The sequence below is a fragment of the Mus caroli genome, chromosome 8, assembly GCF_900094665.2.
Source record: "Mus caroli chromosome 8, CAROLI_EIJ_v1.1, whole genome shotgun sequence".
In the NCBI taxonomy this organism is placed as follows: domain Eukaryota; kingdom Metazoa; phylum Chordata; class Mammalia; order Rodentia; family Muridae; genus Mus; species Mus caroli.
The window spans coordinates 115903291-115919701 of NC_034577.1; the positions used below are offsets into that span (position 1 = coordinate 115903291).

The 16411-nt window shown below is 47.2% G+C and overlaps 2 pseudogenes across 1 annotated transcript; one reads left to right on the forward strand and one right to left on the reverse strand.

Annotated features, from left to right (window-relative positions):
• Nucleotides 1-7272: 7272 nt before the first annotated feature.
• LOC110300522 lies at nt 7273-9073 on the reverse strand (annotated as a pseudogene). The gene has a single exon (XR_002378583.2). The product of XR_002378583.2 is annotated as a muscleblind-like protein 3 pseudogene (transcript).
• Nucleotides 9074-9564: 491 nt separating this feature from the next.
• On the forward strand, nt 9565-10585 carry LOC110300925 (annotated as a pseudogene).
• Nucleotides 10586-16411: the final 5826 nt, after the last annotated feature.

A 16411-nucleotide genomic window follows, 5' to 3' on the forward strand; every position in this document is an offset into this window, starting at 1 on the left:
GAGAGGGAGGGGGAGAGGGAGGGGAAGGGGGAGAGGGAGGGGGAGGGGGAGAGGGAGGAGGGGAAGAGGGAGGGAGAGGGAGAGAGAGAGAGGGAGGGGGATAGGGAGAGAATGCATCAATCAGACCAGGCTGCAGGCAAACCTGTGAGGCATTTTCTTAACTAGTAATCAATGGGGGAAGGCCCAGCCCATTGTGGGTGGTGCCATCCCTGGGCTGGTGGTCCTGGGTTCTTTATAAGAACCCAGCTTCAGGCTGAGCAAGCCATGAAGAACAATCAGTCAGCAGCACCCCTCTGTGACCTCTGTGACATCAGCTCCTGCCTCTAGCGTCCTGCCCTGCTTGAGTTCCTGCCCCAACTTCTTTGATGATGAACTGTTGTATGGAACTGTGAGTGAAATAAAGCTCACTATTTATAAACACACAAGTTGAATGTACATAATTGGTCCTTGTGATAGAAATAAGGGCAAATGTGTCCTGGTCCCTAGAGACAAAGGAAAGGCGTTGAACGTCAGCCAGGGAGCTCCGGGGTAGAGACAACCATGTCACCCACAGATTCCATACTTACAGGTTCTGCGTTTGTGAATTCACCTGCTTGCCGGTATTTGAGACCTAACAGTAGCCACATGCAGTGGCTTTTATCTGTGGACATGGATAGAGTGCTGGCCATTTTGAGTTTTCTGTTGCTCCTGTTCCCAGCCGAGCTCCTTTCCAGTGTTTTCATTCCCACATTTTCTGACTTTTGGGCTCTTTTGGTTGGTCCTTTTGCTGTTATTGTGTTCCCCAAGTGAAGGATTCATCGTCTGACGCTCCTGAGAGTCAGAACGCTGAGAGGATCCTTACAGAGAAGATGCATGCTGGAGATGTTCCTTCTTGGGCTGACTTGACCAAGCACTTGCCTCGTTTGCACAAAGCCCTGGGTTCAATTCCCACCACAGCATAACCTGCACAGTGCTTCATGGTTGAGCATTCACTGCTTCATGGTCCCAGCATTCAGGAGGCGAGAGCAGGAGGGCCGGGAGTCCGAGATCTTCCCCAGCTACATAGAGAGTTCAGTCCGCTGGGGCTACTTAAGACTGCCTTAAAGCACAAGTTTTGGACTGGAGAGATGGCTCAGGGGTTAAGAGACCTTAACTGTTCTTCTAGAAGACCTGAGATCAACTTCTAGCTTCCAGGTGGCAGCTGACAGCTATCTATAACCCCAGTTGCTACAGATCTGCTGCCCTCTTCTGGCCTCCTTGGGCACTGTATCCCCATGGTGCACAAACAGACATGCAAACCAAAACACTCAAACTCATAAAATAAAAATGAATAAGCCGAGAGGAGAGGAGGGAGGGGAAAGTATGGTCGGGATGTAAAGCAAATTAATTATTTAATTAATAAAATAACAAATGAATCTTTTTAAAAAACATGATCCTAAAAAAAAATTAAACTAGCAGTAAGTATTAAATAAGATATGTTTAGGGGCTGGAGAGATGGCTCAGAGGTGAAGAGCACTGACTGCTCTTCCGAAGGTCCAGAGTTCAAATCCCAGCAACCACATGGTGGCTCACAACCATCTGTAATGAGATCTGACGCCCTCTTATGGTGTGTCTGAAGACAGCGACAGTGTACTCACATACAATAATAAGTGAATCTTAAAAACAAAAAATATGTTTATACACATATTCAAAACAACGTTGTTACTGGAGTCTAATAGGAGGGAGCCTGGCCAAGGGATTATTCCCTAGAGCAACGGTCCTATATTCATGAATTCAGTGTTCACAGCAACTTTAGGGAATATGGCCGTCAGAGATGGCAGGGACAGAGACACAGCTCCACACTGTCCCCTGCAGTAGCCTGAGGCATTCCCTTAATTCTTTTCAGGACCTCAGCTCCAATAAAACCAGACCCTTGCCTTCAATACTGTAAAGAGTGTCAAACAAGTCACACCATTGCAGAGTTGAGGATTTACTGAAAGAGATTGTGAGGCAGATGTTCAGAACAAGGGTTAAGAGAAGGGAAGGCGCTCCAGAAGAAAGAAGACTTTCCCAAAGAAGAGCCAAGTCTCCACTGTCTCTATAGGAGTTGGACAGAGAATTTTGGTGGGTCTTGATGTTGTTATTCCCAATGGTTCTTAAGGAACCTAAATGCTATGACATGGGGTTCCTGAGGAGTACCTGACAGGTCTCCAGCTGATGTGGTCTAGACGGAGACGCTGGCAGGTGGGGGAATCCTCACAGTAAGTAAGGCTAACACTCTGGTCTGAGACTTCCAGAAAATGTCTAGGAGAAGGACGAGGCTCTACGCAAAGTCTTACACATTCAGACCTTAATCCTGGCTCATTGGTACTTTACCAAAAAATAGCCACATAGGGCTGGGCGTGGTGGCTCACACCTTTAATCCCAGCACTTGGGAGGCAGAGACAGGCGAATTTCTGAGTTCAAGGCCAGCCTGGTCTACGGAGTGAGTTCCAGGACAGCCAGGGGAACACAGAGAAACCCTGTCTCGAAAAATTAAAAAAAAAAAAATAGCCACATAGGAAAGGAATATTATATGTACGTCAGCAACTTTGGTGGTTTGGATGAGAATGGCCATGTATTTGAATGCTTGGCTCCCAGTTAGTGGAACTGTTTGGGAAGGACCTGGGAGGTATGGCCTTGTTGGAGGAGGTGTATCACTTTGGGTGAGCTTTTAGGTTTCAAAAGCTCATACCAGCCCCAGGCGCCCACTCCTCTCTGCTTGCTTCCTGCAGATCAGGGTGTGAGCTCTCAGCCCCATGCCTGCCTGCCTGCCTGCCTGCTGCCATGATGATCATGGACTAACGCTCTGAAGCTTTAACCAAGCCGTCAACTAAATGCTTTCTTTCCCACGAGTTGCCTTGGCCATGGTGTCTCTACACAGTAATAGAACAGTGACTAAGACAGCAGCCTTCACAGCAAGTGTTAACTGTGCTGCCATTCTTGTCTCTCAGCTGGTGAGAGGCTTCGATCATGGCCCAAGGGCGGGGCTTCTCTTTCACCCCATGTCCCCAAGATCTTCCCTGTTTATAATTTACCTCATGACTGTTTTAATTAATGTGTTCTGAGTATCACACCGAGGCCCATTGGGCAGAGCTGCTATCACTGGATGGTAGGACAGGTGTCATCAAATTCATGTAAACTATTGGTCAGTCCATGAGTGATGATGGAGCCTGACCAAGGTTGCAGCATGAGAACCTACCTGTGCATGCATACATTCCATGACCACCACCTAAGATACCTCAGGCTGTCGGAGGACAGGGCTCTCTACTAAGCGGGGCTGAGAACATGGGTTTCAACATGAGGGATGTTAACACTGAACTGACGGCCACTGGTGAGATGTGAGAGGGGAGAGGTCAAAGGTGAGCCCAGGCCTGGTTCAGGCAGCAGATGTCTGTGCTGATCCTCCATAGGTAACGGAACATAAGAGGAAGTGGATTAGTCAGGGTTCTCTAAAGGGACTGTAGGGATAATGTTTCTATGTGCTGTGTGAAGATGTGTCTCTGACCTTCCTTGCCTGCCTAGGGCACCCTGTGATTGGATAAAATAAAAAAGCTGAGGTCCTATGGCAAAGACAGGAAGTAGAAGATGGGAGTTCTGGGAGAGATAGGAACTCTTGGAAAAAAGTCAGATGTCAGATGTGGTGGAAGTTGGATGTGTGAAACTGAGGAGAGGTAACTAGCTATGCGGTAAAACTTAGAGTAACATAAACAGGTTAATATCCGTTAAGAGCTAGTCGGCAGCAAGCCTAAGCCAAGGCCGTAAGCATTGTGAATAAAAATAAGCCTCTGTGCCATTATTCAGGACACAGGGCAGACATAGAAAACCCCAAACACGATTAATAGAATGGCTACATCCGAGTGGCTTACAGGCTATTGTCGGAGTGGTCCAACAACAGCTACCTCCGGACAAAAAGGCCAGGAATATGGCAGCTGTGCAATCCATGAGACTGGATGTCTCAGTGGCCCCAATCTAGTGCTGGAACCCCGGAGGAGTCCCAGAGAGCTGCTGATCTTCAGTCTACATTGGAATCACATCGAAGTCAGTTCTAATGCCAGCAATGTCTCATCGACAGGATGGAGGAACTTGCCATTGAGAGGGAGGGCAAACGGGCAAAAAGCAAAAGCACCCGTCTTCCATGGCCGTTTATCAAGGCTGGTGCTGTAGCTCAGTGTACAGTGCTTACCTGTGATGTACCTACAAGTGAGAGCAAGACCCAGTGTTCTTTCCATAGAATAGAGGGAGGGAAGGAGGGAGGAGGTAGCAGGGAAGGGAGGGAAGAAGGGAGAGACAGAAACAGAGAGACAGACAGACAGGGAGGCGGAGGTGGGGGTGGGGGTGGAAGAGCGACGTGCACATGCTGTGCTGTGACAGGTGTAAAACTTTTGCCTTGGCCATGATGGGAACACCAGTGCTTCAGACTGGACAAAACATAGGAATTAAAGCCTTTCTATGGGAGATAAAAACCACAAGTGGCTGGGATCCCTGACAGGATAGGAACAGATAAAGTCCACCCCACCATCTGTGCTGACTTTTGGTCTGCTGACTCCCCCAGAATTCAGGCAGAGTTGGAGGGATCTTTACTGCACAAGCTGGGAGTGTCATTTGCGGGGCTGCCAGCCAGGGCCTGGAAGAGCATGGGAAGTCCAGATACCCATGGGACCCACACAGGGTGCCAGGCGAGGAACTGCTGAGGGGCAGCCTAAGCTCTCAGGGCAAGTAGCGTTCCCATCTCACATAGAAGAGGGGGAGATCTGGGCAAATAAATGCTCTATGAACCTTGGGAGAAGCCAGGCTCATTTCTTAGCAGGACCTAGCTGGCCCTGTTAAAGACCCATACTAAGTTTCCAGAAAATTTCTAGGCTTTCATGTCCACAAGAAGTCCCGCTACTATGTTACTATGTTTCCTACTTTTGAGTTCACAGCCCAGCAGCTCCTTTCCTTTCCTATTTTCTTTTTTGCCGCCCCCTCCTCCACTCCCAACCCCCCCAACGAACACCCCCTACCCACCCCCCACCCCGGTTCTTCACAGAACCCCTTTGGACCAGCCCCATTCTTTGTCCCCCAGCAGGCCTTCTGTCAAGTCCCNCCCCACCCCCGCCCCATACGGCCAAAGATGACTTTGAACTTCTGATCTTCCAGACTCTGTCTTCCCAGTGTTGGGGTTACAGGTGAGCTTTGTGACGCTAGGCATCAAACCCAGGCTTTCTGCATGCTAGGTAAACACTTTACCAACTGAGCTGCATCCCTGACCTCTAGACTGACTGTTTTCTCTGTGGTCAGATAGGCATTTTGACACCATCAGCTAGAGATATAAAATTAGCAACTTCTTGTATTTATTAGAAAAACTGATAAGATTAGGGCTTAACATAAAAATAAAACATTTACATATTTGTGTATTTATTTACTATTTATTTATTCATACACAGGGTCTACGTCTCTCTGGCTGATCTAGAAATGGCTTTGTTGGCTAGGCTGCCCTCAGCCTCGTGGAAGTTATCTCCTGCCTCTATTGCTCAGGAAAACAAGTCTGAGCCACCGTGCCCTGACAAAAGAAGATTTTAAAATGGCATCTGGGGGCTGGTGAGATGGCTCAGCAGGTAAGAGCACCCGACTGCTCTTCCAAAGGTCCTTAGTTCAAATCCCAGCAACCACATGGTGGTTCACAACCATCCATAACAAGATCTGACTCCCTCTTCTGGTGTGTCTGAAGACAGCTACAGTGTACTTACATATAATAAATAAATAAATCTTTTAAAAAAAAAATTAAAATGGCATCTGTTTGTTATTGCGTACATCCCTTTTAAAATATATGCCATTTTAAATTTTAAAATACTACACTTGCCAATTGTAGATAACACAGAGATGGAAAGCAAAGATGGCCGGCACGGTGTACTCGTAGATGACGGCTCCTTCTCAAGGCCCTCTCTAAGGGTGGCTTTCCCCGAGTTATCCTATTCGGCCATCACAGTAATGATTAACAAGGTGGAGCATGCTATTATCCACATCCCATAAGTGAAGTTATGTGGCCGTCTGAGGACACAAGATTTAATGGCTGGGAAACCAGATCTGGGGCCAGATACCCTGACTGCAGAAGCTTCCAGCCTCTGGCAGGCACAGTCCCCAGGGGAAGTAGCCTAGACTGTCTCCATTTAGCCATGCCCACGAGGCACAGAGAAGCCAAGAACCCTCCATCACAACAACTAGCAATGAAAACCTTCAAGGGCTCAGAGAGAATTCAGGATAATGAGAAGAGAACATTCTCAGGGAGCCATTGCTGGGGTTCGAGTCTGAAACAGACCCACAGGTGCATGTGTTGCTTCTTGGTCTCCAGCTGATGGTGCTTTTAGGGAAGGTTCTAGAAACTCCGGGGGGGGGGGGACGTAGGTGAGTGGGGAGGGCTCCTGAGATCTCCCTGCTCACTTCCTGCCCTTTTTTTTCTGCGTCCTGACCCTCCCTGATGTGACTAACCTATCCCTCATGGTCCACATTGTGAACTGAACTGATATACTGTACTGCCCCCTCCACAACAGACTAAAGCCCTCTCAAAGTTCTGAGCCCAAATAAATATCCCCACCGTTCACTTAATTCAGTCACACGCTGTGGTCACAGTGACACAAAGGTAACTAGCACAGTCACATTTCTACAAGTTGAGGAGAGACTGAGACTCTATTCTGTACGGGAGATGCCCAAAAAGGCTGGAGGATGGTGAAGCTTTTTCTTTTTTTTTTTTTTTTTTACTTTTTTGTTTTGTTTTGTTTTTTGTTTTTGTTTTTTCGAGACAGGGTTTCTCTGTGTGTCCCTGGCAGTCCTGGAACTCACACTGTAGACCAGGCTGGCCTCGAACTCAGAAATCGCCCTGCCTCTGCCTCTGCCTCCCAAATTCTGGGATTAAAGGTGTGCGACACCACTGCCTGCCGAGGATGACGAAGCTTTTAGACCACTCAGGACAAAGCTGATTTCCAATCTGCAGAAAGCAAGGCTCTCCATGCCCTAAGAATTGCGCTAGGATGACCTGGGTGTAGCTCAGGGGAGAGTGCCTTCCAAGAAGGCCCTGAGTTGGGTCCCTTACACCCCAAAAATCTGAGATAATTTTGGGGGGGTGTAACAAGTTAAATGATAGAAGGTTCCTGATATGTAAATGAATTTTTAAAATCTAAGAGAACTAGAGAATCTCCCAAATTTCCAAAACAAAAACAAAAACAAACCTTTAAAAAACGTTTAAAACAATTTTCTTTTTTTTTTTTTTTATACATGCTAAGAAATTTATTGGAATGTGAACAATTGATTCTCAAATTATTTAAGAAGAATGGTTTGAGGTTAACATTTGAACTTTCCTATCACATGTAGGGAAGTTTTTTCTCTTTTAAAAATTTAGTATATTATTGACTATGCAAGGTCAGATCTACAGGTAAAATTCTATATATGAACAGATTTTGTGCACATTCAGAAGTGAGGCCTTTAAAATGTACGCCTCCAGAAACTTACAGAAATNTTTTAAAGAGGGCATATTACCATGAACCTGTCACATTTTTCAGTCACATATAGTTCTGTTCACCACTTATGACGCTTTAATTGAAATCAAATATCACATATAAACAAGAGAACACTATAGCATGAAAGAGCTAAGCAGAACCCAATTTAATACAATATACCAATGGAGGAAAATGGNGTGGGAAATATCAGTTACATTCTACATCAATCCTATAGACTATCTTGTAAACAAAACAGTAAGGTAACACTTCCAAAACAGAATTTATCCACCAAGAGTATACAGTAAGAGTATACAGTAAGAGTATACAGTAAGCCTGCCTACAGTACACTGTGGAAATTCATTTACCATAAACCATTACTGGAAAGCAGTCACAACATCTTACGGTTATATTCAATATGGTAATTCATATCAGATGGAAAATTCATGTAATATGGATCTGATAATTCATATATATGACAAACTTGTATGGTTGTATTCTGTATGCTAATTCATATACAATGAATCCGTATAAGGTAACACATACTGGTTAATTTTCTATTTGCTTTAACATCCCCACAGATTTTTAAAATTTGAACTTGTCAACAGGTATATGCACTTGAGTATATTGACTGCACCATGCTTATTGTCGTGTTGGTACAAGAAGACATACGAGAATACATATAGAAAGGCCACACGGAGTTTCTTGTTGAGAGATTCGGATACTCTGTAACTCTGCTGCTCAATATTTCAACTGGTTGCCTGTAGTTGTTGGAACGTAGGGAACGTTGCTGGCAGGTGGTGTTGCTGTAGACACGGTGGAAGGTGTAGCACCGTGCATCATGGGCACTGTTGGGATAAAAGCCTGCTGTGGAATCTGCATGTTAGCCAGAGCCTGTTGGCAGTGGAAAACACTGGGGTTAAAGACTGGAGTGGCACCATTGGCCTTGTCAAGGGCTGACCTCTTTGGTATCAGTTGAAGTGCACCATGCGGCAGGGCCATTGCGTTGGCCGCAGAATGGTTCATCTGGTGATGAGCTGCCCTGAGTTTGGCCTGCAAGTGGGGAGGAGGATGAAAGTACTTGCATTTCTCCCGGGAGCATCGGCCTTTAATGTAATCCATGCAGATTGTCACAGAATTATCAGTGACTTCAATCATGGAAACATCCGTAGGGTGAGCATAGCGGCACTCGCTCTCCCCACGGGTACAATTTCCACGCTGAAATTCACGGCAAACCTCCAGTCTATCTGTACGAATTGGCTTTGGACCAGGAACTCCTGGCAGTGCAAGAGGAGGGTTTCCAGAAATCAGAACCGGACCATTTGGTAAAAGCTCAGCAGGAACCAGGCCCATGCCAGGATGAGTCATGTAAGGATTGAAAGCCATGGCAGGATTAGCTGCAAGTGATGGATTCATAGGAAAAGACGCAAGAGATGACATCTGAGCGTTCTGCAGCATGAGTTGCATGTGCTGGGCGAACATGGCTGCGGCAGTCTTCTGTTGAATCAGATTGTTTCTCCCATTAACTTCTAGCTGTGACTTTAAGTGGGGTGGAGGGTGGAGGTACTTGCAGTTCTCACGAGTGCACCGACCCTGACCAGCTGCAAGGATCTGAAGCTAAAACAATTTTCATGCACACCTGTAACATAATCTGGGCCTATTCTCTCACATTCTGTTACCCTCCCCCTCCCCTCCCCCTCCCCCTTTAGTCCCTCTGTTCCCCAGTCTCACGTCTACTTACAAATGCGGGTTTTTAAAGCTCTTCAAACTCTCTCTCTCCCCCCTCCTCCTTCTTCCTCTNTCTCTCTCTCTCTCTCTCTCTCTCTCTCTCTCTCTCTCTCCCTCCCTCCCCCCCCTCCTCCTGGATGTTCCGGAGCTCCCTGTGTAGCCCAGGCTTCCCCTAAAGTCACAGAGATCCTCCAGCCTCTGCCTCCTGAGATCAAAGGTGTGTGCTAACACTCCAGGCTTTGAAGTTTTGCCTACCAACCAGCAGCTGAGAGCCACTCAGCAAAGAAAACCAGGAAATACACAGCAGGCGTGGTCAAGGACCGAACAGTTTTTGGCCTTCCTCCCGACCCGTAGCCACGGAGTGGGCATGAGTGACTTGTGAGTAAAGACCCGGCTTGGGTATCTAAGAGCCAGTCCTGCTTCCTGCTTTGGGCTGAGCTGTTGGTGGAGGAGCCACGAAGATAACGTCGAGCAGCCTTTTGGATGCTCTCCCAACAGTTACGTGTCCGAATCATCCAGATGCAAATTTAGTCGAGGACTACAGAGCTGGCGATGTGATCTGTCCCGAATGGGGCCTAGTTGTAGGGGACCGAGTTATTGATGTGGGATCTGAATGGAGAACTTTCAGAATGACAACGCAACAAAAGACCCATCTCGAGTTGGAGACTCTCAGAATCCTCTTCTGAGCGATGGAGATTTGTCCACCATGATTGGCAAGGGTACAGGAGCTGTAAGCTTTGAGAGTTGGGCAGTTCTAAGTATCCGAACCAGAGAACAATGAGTAGTTCTGATAGAGCGTTGATGAACGCATTCAAGGAAATCACGACCATGGCGGACAGAATCAACCTCTCTCGCAATAGAGTTGATCGAACGGATAGTTTATTCAAGCAAGTGTATGAGCAGAAGAGCCTGAAGGGAAGAGCTGATGATATGATAGCTTCTGCTTGTCTGTACAGCACCTATAGAAAAGAAGGCGTTCCCAGGACATTTAAGAAATAATGTGCTGTGTCTTGAATCTCTAAGAAAGGAATTGGCCGCTGTTTTAAACAGATTTTGAAAGCTCTGGAAACCAGCGTGGATCTGATCACAACTGGGGACTTCATGTCCAGGTTCTGCTCCAACCTTTGCCTCCCCAAGCAAGTGCAGATGGCAGCTACACACATAGCCCGTAAGGCAGTGGAGCTGGACTTGGTTCCTGGCAGGAGCCCGATCTCTGTGGCCGCAGCGGCAGCTATTTACATGGCTTCCCAGGCTTCAGCTGAAAAGTGAACACAGGAGTCGAGGATATTGCTGGTGTTGATGATGTTACAACCAGACAGTCCTACAGACTGATCTACCCTCGGGCTCCAGATCTCTTCCCTTCAGTGGACAAATTACCCCAGCTTTAAGCTGAGGCAAGTGTCACACTCTTTTTTTTTTCTTTTTTTGGTTTTTTGAAACAGAGTTTCTCTGTGTAGCCCTGGCTGTCCTGGAACTCACTTTGTAGACCAGGCTGGCCTCCAACTTAGAAATCCACCTGCCTCTGCCTCCCGAGTGCTGGGATTGAAGGCGTGCGCCACCAAGCCCGGCTCAACTGTCACACTCTTTTTTTTTTTTTTAAGNTTTATTTATTATATGTAAGTACACTGTAGCTGTCTTCAGACACTCCAGAAGAGGGAGTCAGATCTCATTACGGATGGTTGTGAGCCACCATGTGGTTGCTGGGATTTGAACTCTGGACCTTCGGAAGAGCAGTCGGGTGCTCTCACCCACTGAGCCATCTCACCAGCCCAACTGTCACACTCTAAATGTACATGGGATATGGAACTTTGTACATAGCCACACAGTGCTGGTTGAACCTTTAATGAGGCAAAAGGAGATGGTACACATTTCAGAGCTAAATATTATTGCTTAGTTTTCTGTATGTATATATTAATGCAACATATTTAATGACTTAAATTCCTTACTGAATCTGCTTTCTTTTTTAATGATTTAGGAAACAGTATTTTGGAAAATACTGAAATATGTAATTCTCAAAAATTAAAAAAAAACTCTTCAAGTATTTTTTGTTTGTTTGTGTTTGTTTGTATTTTTGTTTTTTCGAGATAGGGTTTTTCTGTGTATCCCTGGCTGTCCTGGAACTCACTTTGTAGACCAGGCTGGCCTCAAACTTAGAAATCAGCCTGCCTCTGCCTCCCAAGTGCTGGGATTAAAGGTGTGTGTCACCACTGCCTGGCTAAGTAGTTCTTTTAATAGTATTTTAAGTAGGAGTTTCATCTTGATGGCCTTTGTTTACAATATGGGGAATTCTGAACACCACAGGACCTTCCCAGGCTGTGGGTAACAACAACAAAAGATTTGTTTGTTTGCTTGTTAATTTATTTCAAGACAGGGTTTCTCTGTGAAGCTCTGACTGTCCTGGAACTTGCTCTGTAGACCAGGCTGACCTTAAACTCAGAGATCTGCCTACCTCTGCCCTTGAGTGCTGGGATTAAAGGCCTGTGCCTCTTCACTTGGAATATCCTGTGATATCTTAAACCCTCCCTGGCTAGCCCAAGCCAGACAGACACTGTGCAACAGATAGATATTTCTGGATGTATACTTCCTCCTGTTGATGGCAGGCTGTGTCTGAAGACCAGAACGGGAAGCTAGCCAGTCACAGACTGACTTTCTCTTTAGGACCTGAATCCAGACACAGCCAAGTCTGTCCAGAGGCTGAAAGTGGCTGTGATTGGCAGGATTTGTCTTCAGCTCAGAATGAGGATTAACATGGTAGATAGGAAGGGTGGAAGACGTGTTGGTTAATCTGTGGTTATAGAAGGTTGTGGGAATGAGGACAGCTCGTGTCCTGCCAAAAGCCTCTGTTAACAATGTTGAGCATATCAGGGAGGATAGAGGACTCTGGGATAACATGGAGACAGTGAACCCCAGCAGAGGGCCTATGTCGACTGTCCACCTCAGGCCTTTCTTTATGTGCAAATGTCAATCCTTATGTAAACCCCGGGGGGTATGAGATCCCTTGTTTATTATGCTTTGCTTCTAAAATATAATAGGAATAGGGGGGGGAAGAGACAGGAAATTTGAAACAGTTTGCTGAGAAACCAGAGTTGAGATTTCTGCTGCCTTTGTGAATCTGACTTACTCTGGCTGCCTGTGTGACCTCACCCGGTGAGAAAATAAATGTTCTAGGCTCTAAGTACTTATGAAGCCACACAGCCTGGAAACTGGAGAAATGGTTCCATAGTTGAGAATACTTAAGTACCAGAGTCCAGTTCCCAGCACCTGTCTAATGCCCTGATCTGGTCTCCACGTGCAACTGAACATGGCATACATTCACACAGATGTACACACACACTAATAAAAATGTATCATTTTTCATATTATAAAGGGCTAAGGTCAAAAGAAAGTTCAAACTTTCCTCAAGTTGGGGTTGGAATTCTACCTCCCCCATCAAATCCCTGCTGAGGTCATCGGCCTTTTCCTCAGCATGACACGGCGGCGTTGGGAGAAGGGATCTCCCAAGAGGTTATCAAGATGTGCACCGAGGGAGGGAACAAACGTCATCCAGTAGGACTAAATTCCTGTGAAGAGGAATTTGGATTTGAACTCAGGACCTCTGGAAGAGCAGTCAGTGCTCTTAACCACTGGGCTCATCTCTCCAGCCCAGACCATTTATTCTCAATGAATAAAAGGGAGACAGTGAGCTGAGCATCAGCTTTCATCTCCCTCTGCTTCCTGACTAAACATACAACGTAACCAGCTGTCTCCCGCCTCCGCTACCAGGATGGATTGCACAGGTAGAATCTGAACTGAAATAAACTTTCCTTCGCTTACATTGCTTCTGGCCAGGTGTTTGGTCACCATAACAGGAAAAATAGCTAACAAGGATTCTATCCCAGCCAGAGGCTGGAATGGGGGTGGGGTCTAGCCAGCTATGTTTTCACAGTGTGATCTATTCAAGGGGAGCCAGCTTGGAGATGGCTGCCTTCCATCCTTCTGTGCACAGGAAGTGGCTGCTTGGGTCAGGAGAAAGACAGAGCTGCCTTCAAGGACTGGCAGGCAGGCACCGTCATGTCATCTGTGGAAAGGCCCTGGACAGAGGAGGCTTGTGTTTGCAGTACACCTCTCCTCCTGCTCCAGTTCTCAGATTTCCTTCAGTGGAAGCTTGGTGACCTGTCACCTCAGAGTCTGAGCCTCAAGTAAACAGTGCATAGTGGTAGGGGAGGGTATGGAGTGGCCAGTGGGCAAGTGCCAACATATTTCCCATGTCTGCCCAGCCTGGAGGGAGACAGGGAATATCCAGCCTCTCTAATCAGTTTCTACTGAAAGCCGGCTCTGTCCATCATCCGACTGCTGTGATTAAGGCCCCTTCGGAAGCCGGAAGGAGCTTTAACTGCTGTTGCTGTCTTGAGTGTGTGTGTGCTGCAGGAAAACCCCGGAAGGAGCTTTAACTGCTGTTGCTGTCTTGAGTGTGTGTGTGCTGCAGGAAAACCCCGGGCTTTGATTTCCAAAGACTTGCACAGGTGTGGTGGTCTGGGAATGTAACATATTTTCTCCTCTGTATACTTCATGATTTTGGACTCCTTTCTCTTTCCCTTTTCCTTTCTTTTTCTATCTCCTTCCCTTCTCCCTTCTCCCTTCTCCCTTCTCCCTTCTCCCTTCTCCCTTCTCCCTTCTCCCTTCTCCCTTCTCCCTTCTCCCCACCCATTCCTTTTCCCTCTGGGCAATTACAACATTCTCATCCAGAGAAATAAAACACCCTCCTGCCTGGCTTCCTGCTACTCTGTCTGCTAATTCCCACATGCCCAGAGATGGAGCCCCTAAAGCAGCTTGAACCTGGTGAGGAGGGATCTTGGCATGTTGTCCCTTAACTAACCTGATGTCCCCAATTATTGACACAGCACCCTGAGATGCTAAGGGTGCTGGAAGGGGTGGCCACCAAGGGTCGATTGTCAAGTATTTCTTTCTGTGGTACTGGTCACTGGGTCACTTTGCTCTCTCTTCCTTTTCCTTTGATAGGAGTCTCACGTGGCCCAGACTGGCCTCAAACTCACTCTGTAGCCAAGAATGACTTTGAACTTCTGATCCTCCTGCCTCCACCTCCCAAGTGCTGGGATTGCAGACTGGGTTCAGACCCTGGACAAGGGACTGAGGTGCATATTTTATGTAAGCAGACCTGGCCTCCAGGTTCTCCCAGTATCCTTCAGTCCCTATCTGGTATATCCTTCCCCCCAGCCCTGAACTTTCCAGCACAGGGGCTGCTGCCCTTTCCCCGGAGGCTCTTCCCTATACAATCTAGACATTTGGGCTTCTCTCTCTCTCTCTCTCCTCTTCCTTCTTCTCCTTCTCTTTTTCCACCCTTTCTCTCCCCCCTACCCCCTCTCTCTATGGTTACTCCCCTGGCCTCAATCCAGCTTCTAGCGGGCCTGCTGCATGCTTCCCTGCTATGACGGTGATGGACTCTTATCCCCCCAGGAGCCATAAGCCCAAATAAACCCTTTTTGCTCAAAGTTCCCCTGGTCCTGGTGTTTTGTCACAGTAACCGAAAATCGACAAAGACAGCTTTGTTCTAGGTTTCAGGGGCTATGTGACCACCTTCTTTGGACTGTTGGAGAGCTGTGGTCTGCTATGATTATGATCGGCACAACAATATTAAGTCAGGCATAGGGATGGTGACTTTCAAAGGAACGAAAAATAGCCTCAGATGCTTTGGCTCTGGTTGGAAATATTGTAATCCCTGAAAATCCCTAAATTCAGTCATTTGGCCTTATAGAAACTTTGACACCAGTACAGCTCTTCTTCCCTTCTTTCCCTTCTTCCTACCTGTTTCTTCTGGACACTTCAGTTCATACTGTCCACTGAGCTAGATCCCTGGTCCAACTGTTTTCCTCTGATCTGGGCCAACACCCTTACCTGACTTCTGAAACTGAATGTCTGTTTACAGTAAGCCTTTTCCAGTATTTCCTGAACTATTCTTAAGGGCTTGTAGTAAAACTATGCAAAGGGACCAATTGTGGACCAAAAGCTCTCAGGAATGGGCCGCCACAAGCTCTTGGAGGAATGGCTATGCAAGATGAAACTTACCATAAGGGCATGCCCCACAGGACTCCAGGAGGAACCCAGGAGGGCAGGAATCTGGCCAGCCTCTGTACAGAGAAGAAGACCTCAGCTGCTCCTGCAGAAGCCCAGCCCAGCAGTCCCCGGAGCTTCCTAAGTCAATTATTGCTCTCTGCAAACACCTCCACAGCCGTACCCACACAACAGCTCGGATTCCTCTGCTGCTGGGCATGAGGAAGTCAGCCTTTCCCTGGAGATTGCTCAGTGGGTAAAGACACTTGCCACCAAGCAACACTACCTACGTTCAACCTCCAGACTCCGCAAGGTGGGAGAAAGAAAAACACTGAATCCTTAAAGATCTCTCGGACTTTATCCTTGCAGTGGCAAGCAGCCCCCTCCCGAACAAACAAACAAACAAACAAACAAACAAACGCCAGCCATTATCTCTGTCTCACAGCACTTAGTGACTATATAGAGTAGGGACAGACCTGTAGGGAGTCCAGGAACCCTCAGCATCCTGGTTGGAAAGGAAAGACCCTGGACAGTGCACACTTGCCCAGGCCAGTAGGCTAAAAACTTGGGCATAAACATCTTCCAAGCAGCTGCACATGTCCGGAATGTTGTGTTTATCAAAAGATAAGGAGGAATATGTTCTATGGAGGTGCCGTGAAGTATGGGGGAAGGGAGTGCTTCAGCGGGCCTATGCCAAGGCATCCCTTCCCCCTGAGAGACCAGCCACAGGACGGTATAGGATATAGTTTATTCAGAGCATGGGGAGGGTAGTCAAGAGGGTAGTAGAGGCAGAGAAAGGTAGAGAAGGAGAGGGAGAGGGAAGTAGAAGAATAGACGAGTAGAGGAGTAGAGGCAGGCCATGAACACATGGAGAGAGGATGGGGGAAGGGGTGAGGAGACAGAAAGGTAACAAGAAGACAAGAGGGCAAGAGAGGGAGGAGGGAGCAAGCAGTCCCTTTTTATAGTGGGTCAGGCCTACCAGGCTGTTGCCAGGTAACTGTGGGGCAGAGCATACCTGGCTGTTGCCAGGTAACTTTGGGGTGGAGTTTAGACAGAAGACACAGGAAAGTGACCTTCTCCCTATAGGATTTGAAAGTAACACTTGTGCTTGTGATTGGTGTCCAGGCACCCTGTTGGACAGCCCAGTGTTTTCTTGAGTCCAGGCA